Below are 13,077 nucleotides of genomic sequence, written 5' to 3'. Positions count from 1 at the left end.
CAAGGCAAGCCTGTGCCACATGACAGCATCCCTGGAGGTTTCAATAACAAAGCGAGGGGAGGCTGAAGCATTTGTGCAAGTAAATAGTATGACCTGGCGTAAGGACAATGAAGAAGCTTTTTTCACAAAAAGGGGAGCATGATGAAAATAACTATTTGTTACATACATAAAATAAGGAAAACATGTTATTGCAAGCTAGTACATACACACAAATACACACATAATCATAGCCAAGTTTTGCAAAACAAAACCAATTTCCTGATCTACTGCATTTCAGTGAAAAACACAGGTCTCACTACATTGAATTCAAGATCCATTAATAGATGAATACCTACATTCTGGAAACTATGTTAGTATAAAACACGCTGTTTCAAAGTGAACTAATTTTAAGGCTGTTTCAACATAATAAAAAATTAGAGATACCCAAACAAAGAGATTTTGAAAGGGCAAGGAACTGACTAGTAAAACAACCCTAGAAATGGGGAACAAGAGGCGGGAAAAACTGATTAGAGAGAGAGCAGAAGGGTGGACGATCTGACATCTGTGAGAGCGAGACACTTTTAGAAAAGAAGAGATGTGATTAAAGTAGATTTAAAGAAAGTTTTAGCATATTAGTAGAAACTTAAAGCCATCCTTCTTTTGAAGAATAATATGGAGTATTCTATATTGTTAACATGGAGTAAAACTCCATATTATTCTTTCTTGCTTTTAATTAGATATTTTGAGACCATAAAATCAATTTATGGGTCTACAATCAGCATTTTTTAAAAAGTAGAATAGAAAATATGTTCGCACTGAATGTAATATTATTTTGTAAAAAACACTGTTTTAGCTATAGGTGCATACACATGTTTCAGCATTTGTATGTGTACTGCATTACAGTGTAAAATTCGTTCATTTCTGAGAGTTGGAGTCAAAACACTTTGAAAGCCACTGCTCTAAAATACACTTGAACATGTATCCCAAGAAAAACAAACATTGATAGATAGCAGGCTTATTTATACAAAAATTGGCAATTCTCAACAGTCTTAGACAGGAAAAGGGATAAATAAACTGAGGTATTTTCATATTATAAAATACTAGGCTGCAGTAGAAATAAATGACTATGCCACAGCCATGCAAAACAGCCCAGATGAATCCCATAACACATGACGAGCGAAAAATGCTCACAGGACAGCATGTACAGATCTATTTCACATGTAAATTTCCAAAACAAAAGGAATATAGGACTTAGAGATGCATACAGACAGGAGAAAACTATTTTTACAAAAGCAAGGAGTGATATATGTCTCATTAACACAGTGATTATATTTTGAAGGAGGGTGAGGACAACAGCGTGTTCAGGGAGCAGTGTTTATCCCATTTCTTAACCTGCTGTAGACTGTCCATGTGCTTGTTTTTTGTTATCCTTTACATTATTTTTACAAAAAAAATAAGTTATGTGTACAGGTTTATACATGCCTATGTATATATGATGTATTTCATAATACAAATTTTCCAGTAAAATCACTGTGCTTTGAACAATTTTAATTAGTAATAGAAAAATTACTTGTTTTGAATATTTAATATATATACATGACCTTAAAGAATACCTCTAAACTTTAAGAGATTTCAGCTAATTCAGTATGAGGTGCAGTTAGCTCTAGCTGTACAGTCATATTATCTACAGATTTTAATAAGTTTCTTTTCTCCTTTTTGCTGTACTTTCTGTTGGTTTTTATCACATTGTTTTGTCTAGAAGTTCCAGAAAAATTAAAAACAAAAGCTTTGTGAATTAAAAAAGACTACTTTTTTATTCTGCACTGTAAAAGAAATGACATTTCACAATTGAGTGCAATGTGAGATAATTTCTTTAGGGAAATATTATTATAGGATGGTGTTATGGCTGAAATGTGCTCCTCCCAAGTTCATGTGTTGAAGTCCAAACCCCCAGTGTTTCAAAACGTGACTGTATTTGGAGACAGGCCTTTAAACAGGTAGGTAAAGGAAAATGAGGTCTTATGAGTAGACTCTAATTCAATGTAATTGTGTTCTTCTTAAAAAATTTTATTTACTTTTAGAGAGAGGGGAAGGAAGGGAGAAAGAAAAAGAAACATTGATGTGTGACAGAAACATCAATTGGCTGCCTCTGCATGCTCCCACCTGGGGACCTGGCTCACAACCCAGGCATGTGCTCCAACCAGGAATCAAACCAGTGACCTCTTTATTTCCAGGCCAGAGCTCAGTCCACTGAACCACACCAACTAAGGCTACAATTGTGTTCTTATAAGAACAGATTAGAGCACAGACATGCATGCACAGAGAAAATAGCCTGTGTGGACTCAGAGTGAAAGCACCGTCTCTGAGCCGAGATAAGCCTCAGAAGAAGCCAAACCTGCCAACACCTTGATCTTGGACTTCCAGCCTCCCAAACTGTGAGAAAATAAATTTCTATTGCTCAATCACCCAATGTGTGGTATTTTGTTATAAAAGCCAAATAAATTGATTCAGATAGTGTGGATTGGCCAAGAAGTCTGTATGGATTTTTCTGTAAAATAAAAGGCATATTTTTTTATTTTCACCAACAACTTTATTGATTTGGATATTCTGAATATGCTGGCTATCTCCTGCATGGTATGACATTCATCATTCTCAGTTAATGTCTTGATTTGGTTGCTGTCAACTTCAACTGGTCTACCAGACTGTGGAGGATCACCCAGCAAGACATCTCTAGCATGAAACTTCGCAACTTTTGACATGTTCAATCCGTCACAGCACCCTCTCCAAACACTACACAAATCTTTTCATTTTTTTGCACTTCAGTTGTATCTTTACCTTTCTTGGAATAATAAGGCATAATATGCCAAACATATTACATATTTTCTTCCCTCTTAAGTATTAAAATGGCTACACAAAAATTCACCAATTTTTCTAAGTATTTTTCAATGCACACTGATATGACAGTTGTCACAATACAATGTAACAAAATTGTTTTTTTTAAAGATTGTATTTATTTATCTTATAGAGGGGAAGGGAAGGAGAAAAGGAGAGAAATATCAATGTATGTTTGCCTCTGGTGTGTCCCCTGCCGGGAACTGGCCTGCAACCCAGGCATGTGCCCTGACTGGGAATCAAAGCATGATCCTTTGGTTCACAGGCCCGTGCTCAATCCACTGAGCTACACCAGCCAGGGCAATAACAAAGTTGTTTTGAATGAAGTTGAAGACAACTAAGTACTACTATAGCCATCTTATGAAAAAAACAAAAGAAATTTTTGGCCAACTCACTATATCCTTATAGTCAGAAAATTCTATGCTTGAAACTGGTTCTAGAACAAACTAGCTATGTGACCTTGGCCACATTATTCAAGCTCTGCAGTGCATGGGTTTTTAAAGGATGAATAATAATAATACCTACCAAAAAGAGTAGTAAGGAAATATGCCTGAGGTACTCATAGTAAATTTAGGTATTATTAAAAGTTGTTGAATTTTTAAATGCTATGTCAACAACACAGCTCGAAATGCATAAAATTATCTCTATCATGAGGTCTAGGAATTTTAGCCAATAGAAAAAAACTTCAGACAAGGATACACACTACAAGATACTGATCACAGTGTGGCTTATATTAACATAGAGTAGAAATAATCCAGGTATTTGAAAATAAGAGGACAGTAAATAAATTATGATATAGCTGTGACGGAACAGTCTTAATTAAAAAACACTGTGACAATATTTAACATTAAGTTAAAAACAATAAAATTTTATATTATTGTATGGCTTGAGCAAACTAAAATATACCTAGAGAAAAGGCTAAAAGGACATAGAATTTGCCAAGATTTTAATTGTGTTTGTATTTCCCTAAAAGTAAGATTTAAAGAAAAATGTATTTCTTCTCTACCTTCCAATACCTATTCAATGAATATAAAATAGTGTAATGTTGAAACAATGAAAAAAAGTTTAGATCTCAGATTCTAGCTTCCAAAATTTTGAGAAATAAATTTCTTTTGTTTATAAGCTACCAGTCTAAAGTGTTTTGTTACAGAAAGTGAAACAGGCTAAAATAAGCAATTTTATAATAAAATATTGAAAACCACTGAAATGACTATTAATACAGAATTTGTTAATACAATATGGCATCTCATTCAATGGACACTATGCAGTCTTAGAAAGAATTAGGGAACTCTTTGTAGAATTATAGATACAAGAAATACTGAAATATGATAAAAGCAAAATCTCCTATTTGTATAAACAAAAATAATATGAATGCTCTCCTGAATTCTGCATAATATCTCTAAAGATATGCAAAAAACTTGTGGTAACAGGAACCCTTGGAGAGAGGACCAGTAGCTGGGGGAAAAATGTGAGACAAAACTTGTTTTTCACTGTTTCTTCTGTTCTTTTGACTTTGTATCATTTACATGTATTTAGGTATCCAAAAACAAAATAAAATTTAACTGCAAATAACTAAATGTTACTGATTATCTTAGTTTTATAATTATAAAATAAGATTCAGATCTGTTTTGATATTTCATATGGCATAGATTATAAGCACTATAAGACTTAACAATAACTTGGCAAAATATCTCATTTCAGGTCAAAAAAATTTAATCAGGACCTATGATGGGATAGACTGTGTCACATATTAAGAATGCTATTGATGTAGGGGGTCTACAGAGGAGAACCATGAAGATTCCGGGAACTGAGAACAACACACAAAAAGAGGCACCTCTGTATTAATAGAGTCTAACTAGCTTGCTATATATTCACCACAGAGAATATACTATACTTTATTATTACAATATTTAAACTATCCATAGCCATGGTTCTTAAATAATTTCTTTTGTTCACCAACAAGTTTTTATTAATTGCAAATGGCTACATCGTGAAAAATATTTTAATTATTTATATACCACCTTTCTTCTCTTTACCAATTATTCATAAACATAAGATTTATTTGTTATGATGTGATGTTAGATCTTATGTAAAAATAAATAACATTGTAGTAGAAAAGATGAAAAGTAAATTATTTTACTCCAAAACTGATAGTAATTTACCAGCACATTAGTGCTTAGTCTTTTAACAGTGAGAAATTAATCAGAAGTAGTAACTTATTGTTTACCTTTTCAAGATTACAAAAGTAAAAGTTGAATGGTGTGAAAAGTTGTTACATAATCGTTCAGTGGATTGCTTATTAAACTCTTCCACAACTTGCTTTATTAGTAAGTACTGCAATAGAATTAAACTTACTCCAATTAAAAATGTTTCTTTTTGTGGTTCTTCATAGATTTATGGTTTTAAAGAAGAATTAATGTGATAATACTACAAATTTTAAATTATTATTTTAATCATACCAATCTTTGCATAATTGGTAACTGTCTCAGATATATCTTTGATAAGAAGTATGAAGGAATGCCTTTTATTTCCATGTCCTCGATATGTTCAGGTTGCAAATTAGAGAAAGTCATAATAATTAGGCTGTTTTTTTTTTCAAGTAATATCTAATGAACTAAACAATAAGGACAATGCTAGATGCCAAGTGAATAAAAGTGGCAAATTTCTTGCCTTAATGGAGATGCTATTCTAGTGACGAAGTCAAACAATACATAAAGGAATAAAAACAATCAAATTAAAAGTTGTGGTAAATGTGGCAATAGAAAAGAGAGCAGAGCAGTGAATAGAAAAAAAGTTTAGGATATGAATCTGTTTAGAAGGTAAGAGAAGCCATCTCTGAGTAAAGGATTCTGACCTAAGAATGAGAACTAGATCCAGTATGGTGGACGCTTTCTGGTGAGAAAAAGATAAAGTGTCACAACAAGACTAGAGATATAGGGACAGAACATGCCAGTGTTTGGATTTCATTTAAGATACAACAGAAGTCGATGGAGGCTCCATGAATAAAGGTGCCATAACTGAATTTATATGTTGCCCTGGGGAATATGTTGGCATGGGCTAAGAATGACAGTAGAGAGAGCAGGAAAGAGTTTCTTACACAGGTCCAGGTAGAGCATGATGGTGGCTGGACTACAGTGGTAGCCATAGGAATTGAAAGTTCTGAATGTAATTTGATTAGCATTATTCATTTGCTGATGAATTAGATATTTATATAACGGAAAAGAAGCAGAAATCAGGCAAAACTCTGGATTTCTACTTGAACAAATAAATTAATGTGGTATAATTTACAAAAATTAGGGCAAATAGGTTTTGAAAGAAATGTGTAGCAGGGGTGTCCAAACCTTGGCATCTCTGGAAGAGGAACTGTCTTGGGCCACACATTGAATACATTGTGACATGTAATCACAAAAAATTCTTATAATACTTTAAGTAAATTTATGATTTTTGTGTTGGGCTGCATTCATAGCCATCCTGAGGTATACGTTGGACACCCTTGGAAAGTCAACTATTGAATCTGAGATGTGTGAAGTTTGAAATGCTGGACATACTAAGAAAAGAAGGTTGAGATATAGATATTATTGCAGAATTACTTATCATATTTATTCCCATAATCAGCCGACACATCTGTCTTCCTTGCTTCAGTGTGAATGAGCTGAGGACTAATACAATTCATGTTCATCGCTGTTCCTCAAATTTCTGACACTCATTATTATATAAAAGTATATATAAATAAGTGAATACTGCACACTTAAACCCAGACTTCAGTGTGCACATTTTAGGTTGTACCATGTAATAATTAATGTCCTTAACAATATTTAGTCTTTTCTCCTGCTATAGTTGTTTTCTCAAACAACTATGTCAATTCCTAAAATTGACATTAAGATCTGAAAATTATTTTAAGATCACCTAATAAAACTCCTCTTTTTGTAAGTCAGGAAGCTTCAGTCCAAGCAAAGAGTTACTCAAGGTAATAGTTGTTAGCATCAGAGTTAGAACCAGCACCCAAGGTTTCTTACTCCCCAACTGGTGATCATTCTACTACTCCATATTGTTCTGCTTGAAAGGCAGTAAAAATGGTTCAACTACTTTGAATGGCATAAATATAACTAAAAGTTTCACAGAAGATCACAAATACTGTTTCAATTATAAACTTGCTTATAAGAGAAATTCTGAAAAATAAGAAAATGTGGAATACTAAGACACCACTTTTTAATTTACTCACTCAAAAGACTTCATAAATTAAAGAAGAAAACACCCACATACACATTGAATGACTAAATGTTCTTTGGTTTCCAAGGAATTTTCTCACCAGGCCTTAGAGTGAGAGGGGCCAGCAGACATTTATAATGGAAGATGAAGTCATTTTTAAAAAGAAAACAGTGGTGCTGATGAGTGTATGGGAAGGCAGATGTGTGTCAATGCACCCCTGAGTCAATCAGACCACAGTAACCAGATGAGAATACTCACTCCTCAGTGTTCTCAGACTTCTAAATGCCTTTTACACTGTCTTGTATTAAGACTATGCCTAAGCAGCAACAACAATAAAAATGTGTGCAATATAAACATTGCCACACTCAAGAAGCACACAATTGGACCCTCATTTCCAGCACAAGTGTGATGAAATTTGTGCAACAGACTATCAGATTGGTTCATGATAAGTGGGTCTTTTTAGTCTCACATCTTTAAAATTCTTCCTTCAGGACTTAACAACATAACAAGACTGGAAGTCCACGGATGCGTCTGATACACTTAGAGATAGCTAAGCCTCAGAATATTGCCATTGTATTGGATCTCTTCAACGACGTCAGACATCACTTAAGAAAACAGCATAGGCTCCCTGAAGCTGACCTTTACTTTATATTGACTGTAAATTCAGACATCTCTGGCACATCTGGAAGAGTAATCTGTAGCAAAATTGGGAGACTGTTGTGAAAAAAATTAACCTAAAGGGAATAGAATGTAGATACACAAGGTTGGACCAAGGAGATGAGTACCACCCTAAATTCAAAATCTCCAACCTGAATTTGGAACCAAACAGTGACAGAAATCTTATGTTGTTTCCTTATGCAGAACTCATTCCAATCCTCCATAACTACTATTGCAAACTCTGCTCTCCCAAACCCTCTAAATCCTGCCCCTCCTGTCATCTCCACAGATCGTTTCACCTCCCACCTCAGGGAGACAGATCACATATGAAAACCCTCAACTTCCCACTACGAAAAGCTGGAAACCTCTTGACATCCACAGCCATCCTTTTACACTTAAGTGTTGTTTCAGGAGCAATTACATCCTTTTTCCTATTCATTTATCAGTTAATTCAACAAAAAATCACCATTGAATGCTTTGGTTTTTACCTTTTTTTTGAGAAACTCATTGATCTCTTTTCCTCTATCTTCAGCCTCTTCCTCATTACTGGGTTCTTTCCAGCAGCACTTAAACATGTTTCAATTGTCTCGTCTCAAAGAAACAAATATACCAAAAACAATATAATTATTTATTTTACCTTAGCTCCCTAGTCTTCTGGATCCTACCTATTCTTTTGCCCTCTACTTCTGAGACAAAAACCTCAAACAAGATAACTGTACGTCTTTTCTCCATTTCTACTCCTTTGTTGACTTCTCAACCCACCCCAAGGGGATTTCAGCCTAACTATTCTTCTGAAAAATGCTCACTTTTATATCACTAGTGACTTCTACCCAGCAAAATCTAACAGACACTTTTCATTTCTTCTCTTGCTTGAAGTATCATCAGTGTTCAAAACTGACAGCCACCCCCTCTTTTGAAAATAATTTGTTTTCTTGACTTCTGCTACTTCATATACTCCCCCTACCTACCACTTTTTCTATTTCCATGGACTCTCTTGCTCAGCCTCCACTGACAGCACTGTGTTTCAGTGCCCATTGGGACTTTGTCCTAGGCCTTGACTTCTTTGCTTGTGTGCTCTGTCTAATCAACTTCACCTACTCGTTCAAATTTAATTATCTCCTACAGTATATGATAATGACTCTCAAACTATCTTAATTTTATTTTTTAATATGTAAAATATCCTAATATTGATTATAATTGTGTACATTCCTGTGGGTTAAGTATGATTAAAAACATTAGGCAATTAAGAGTAAGCAAAAGCATAATACAACCACCCCTCTTCCTTGAGTCTATAGAAATCCATACCTTTTTAGAATTGAAAGAGGTTCTTTTGGATTGAAATCAATACTGAGCTTGCAAGCTTTCTTTAATTTCTGTGCATGTTGGTTCTAATTATCTTAATTTTAAATTCTCTATTGACCATTAGACCCATTTCTCATATATCCCTGACTTCTGTAGTTGGAGAAAGCAATCCAAATTAATTTTTTCAAAAATCGGGTTTACTGTCTCCACCTATTACCAAAGTTGTCACAAAATCCTCACCCCTCACATCAGTAAAGCACAATAAAGAACACAGTATACACCCTGGCTGGTATAGCTAAGTGGATTGAGTGCCAGCCTGTGAATCAAAGGGTTGCCAGTTCAATTCCCAGTCAGAGCACATATCTGGGTGGCAGGCCAGGTCTACAAAACAGGGCATGCAAGAAGCAACCACACATTGATGTTTCTCTCTCTTTCTCCCTCCCTTCCCTCTCTAAAAATAAATAAATCTTTAAAAAAAAGAACACAGTATAAAGCACAAGGGACCAAGTTACTCAAGCCAGACACTTGAAAGTCACTTGACATTTTTCCACCCCTCACACCCTCATAGCCAAACTCCCTATCCTAAAAATTCTACTTTCTAAATAGCTCTATATTCTGCCTACTTTTCTAATTGAAGTTCCAATTGTTCAACTACTCTATTGTGATAGGTTCATAGCTGGTCTACCCTTATGACTGCATTCTCAAAACTGCATCCAGACTGAGCTTTTAAAACACAATTTTTACTGTATATCTCCATGTTTAGAAGTCTTCGATGTTTTTATATTTTATTACATATATTAGCCTCCATAAATAATAGATACTATTTTTTATAGTTTTAATTTGTATACATGAAATACAGTATGAAATATATACTACATATTCCTTTGGAACTAGCTTTTTCAACTAAACATCTAATTTTTTAATGTTATCCTCATCAACTCATAAACTTCCAGGTATTATTTTCAACTGATAAATGGGGTTCCATTCTATGGCAAAAACAGGGTTTCTTTATTCATCCCTATACTGAGGACTGTTTTGTTACTACGACATTTTTATTGCAATAAACAATGTTATGATTAAGTTTCTTGAAAATGTCTCTTGCGCATATGTATGAGAGTTTCTTTAAAACAGATACCTAGAAAATAAATCGCAAGGTCATGGGAATTGCATGTTTTGAGCTTCACTAGATACTTCATCATTGCATAGGAATGATATATTCCAGCTTTAGGACAGTGGTTTTCTGGGGCGGGAGGGAGGAATAGAGGCAGGGGGGGGACAGGCAGAGAGCAAGAAGGATGTGGGTTTGGGATTTTAGCTGAAATGAAACATTTTATTTCTTCAAAATCTGTGAAGCAAATTAGGCTTAATGGTGACCACAGAGGTGTAATGCATTATTTTTATGTTATTTTGTACTTGAAGAATATTTAGTAATGTAAAATGTTTTAATAAAGCTTTCACTGGTTTCCCATTTTTTAGAATCAAATATGAGCCTCTTACTGTGACTTACAAGGCCCCCATTCACCTGCTTTTCACTGGCGTGTCCAGCCTCCCTGAAGGAATCACGCGACTCTCGTCTGACCGCCTCTGGTGGGGTTTGCTCTCTGGGACGCAGTATCTTCACACACTTCCTCTCTGCTGGGCCACCAGTACTTTCCTCCCAGTTTCTCACAGAACCATTTACTTATTTTATTCCGTCTTATCTCTCAGATCTTAGTTTAGATGTTACTGTCTCAGGAATCTTTCCCTGACCCTCTGACGTTGTTTAGTTTTCCCTCTATACCTTCCCATAGTACTCTTTACTTCCCATTTTGCAACAAGCTTTACACTTGTAATGATTTCTTCAACATCTATCTTTAAAAATAACTGATTGATTGGTTGATTGGTATCTATTGCCCTCAGGAGACCCCCTGGAGAAGAAACTCTCTGTGCTGACTGAACTCTGCTCCCAGCACCCAGCACCGTGCTTGGCAGTTACCCATTCAAGACACAGTCACTGAGGTTTGAAAGGGTCAAAGAAATATTTATGAGTCGTGCTAGGTAGGGCGTGCTGGATCCTCCAGACCTGAGCCCACCCCCAAGAGATCTCTGGAGATCTAGGGCAAGAGGCATGAAACCTAAAAAATAATAAACTGAGAGTCACGTTTCCACAGATGTCAGATGCGGAGAGCACACAGGCGAGAGGCCCTCTGGCCCGGGTTCAGTACCTGTGGTCTGGGTGGACATTAAGCCCATTGCCCACATCGGGCATCACAGTTGGGGCAGGGCAGAACAAGAAAAGGACACACAATGCTGTGAGCCATGAGCAGGACCAACCAGACCTGGCAACAAAGAGTAGACATTTGACGGGCAGGAGACATCACAGGGACAATCAGAGAGGAGATGGCAGGAGGTGCAGTGTTAGTTGAGAGTTCTGCGTTTACCAGCCCTTGTGAGAAGGCATCAGTTTATCCCAGAGTGGGGCAGGGCAAGGTCGGAGGAGTTAACATTATCACTAACCTATCTGGCAAACACTTGAGTATTTTGTCACTGGGTCACAAAATGAAGATGAGATAAGTAAAATATTTTCACAGTTTCATGTGAGGTAGCAGAGCTAGAAACTGCAGGTATATAATATTTGTTTCATCTAAAATGCAGAAATGTGAGTCATGTTAGATGTTTATATCAGGGCAGATCTAAGGAAAAGAGAGGTCAAACATTGCAAACAATCTATGCCTTTTAATCAAAATAATCTGTTTTCAATATTTTCTGTATCTTAGCAGTTGTTGCGAATTATTTACATATAAGAAAATACTTATTTACATTTTAATACATGCAAAACTGAATAAAGATGTCTAGAAATATCTCTCCTCTTCCAAACTGATATTAGTAAAATGGGTTATTTTTGCCTACCTGATTCTAAGTCACTGAATTGACTGACTTCTCATAGCTAACTATTTTTTTCAGTTATTCTGTTTATTATTTGACTGCCAGGATATCACTTTTGAGTATAATCCTTTCCCAGATGATGAAAACATGCACCGTCTGAAGAGGCAGCTCTTTAAACCTACCACCTCTCTCACCTCCCTTGCTCTTACCCCAGTGCTGTTATAAAATATGTTACTTTCCTTTCCTCCTAAGATATTCCTCGGGGCCAATATCCTGGACCCCATAATTCACTCAAAACTAAAGTTATTGTCAAGACTGCAGTTATATCCCCAAGAGTTTCAATAAATAATTCATCAAATGCGTTCATTTCCAGAAGATCTGCTCAGCAGTGAACCTGGTTCTTTTTCAAGGTAGTTCAACTACTACCTCGAAATTGAAGAGCTAGTTCAGCACGGACCAACTATTGGGAAAGGTGAGACGGAAAGACAAATTTTAGTCTGTAAACATTGAAGTGGATTGTAAGTGCCTGCTTCCTTGCAGATTTATTGCTGTCTTCCAGAGCAGCGTTTGTAGCCGCAGGGCAGGAGAGGGAAGGAGAGAGCCCCCAAACTGAGGAGGAAATGGTCTTCTGTGGGCCCTTCAGCAGTTCCCGGCAATGCCCCAGGGAAGAAGCAAAACCCCCAGACTGGCTGGTGCGGCTAAGGATACAAGGGCGGTCCGGGACCAGTGCTTCACTGATACCGTCGTCTCCAGCTGCTGTGCACTCATTCTGTCTCCACAGAGCCTCACTGAAAGTCAAAGTAACAATCCTAACGTGCCATTTAAACAAGCAGAACTGTATTCAATCTACCATTTGTCACGTGAGGAACACTGCATCTTTTGGCAAAAATAATGGTCATTTGTGCAGTTTTGGCACACTTTTAAGCAGTTTCACTCCCCTCTTCTTGCCTCTCCCTCCCACTCTCTCAGCTTCGGCATCTGCCCCCCTGCTCAGCCCAGAGACATAGACTGGACCAGCCTGTGTAGTCTCACAGGTCTAGAAACTTCTCCCTCAGAGTTTCTGATGCAGTGTGGAAACCTCTAGAAAGTCTAGGAGCTCATGTGTCTAGAATACTACATCATTAGGAGAGACATTCCATTGAAATTTTTGCTTCTTTGCTCAATCTGAGTGTC

The sequence above is a fragment of the Sturnira hondurensis genome, unplaced genomic scaffold, assembly GCF_014824575.4.
Source record: "Sturnira hondurensis isolate 20B ecotype Veracruz unplaced genomic scaffold, ASM1482457v3 Scaffold0016535, whole genome shotgun sequence".
NCBI classification, from domain to species: domain Eukaryota; kingdom Metazoa; phylum Chordata; class Mammalia; order Chiroptera; family Phyllostomidae; genus Sturnira; species Sturnira hondurensis.
This window is presented reverse-complemented; position numbering follows the sequence as displayed.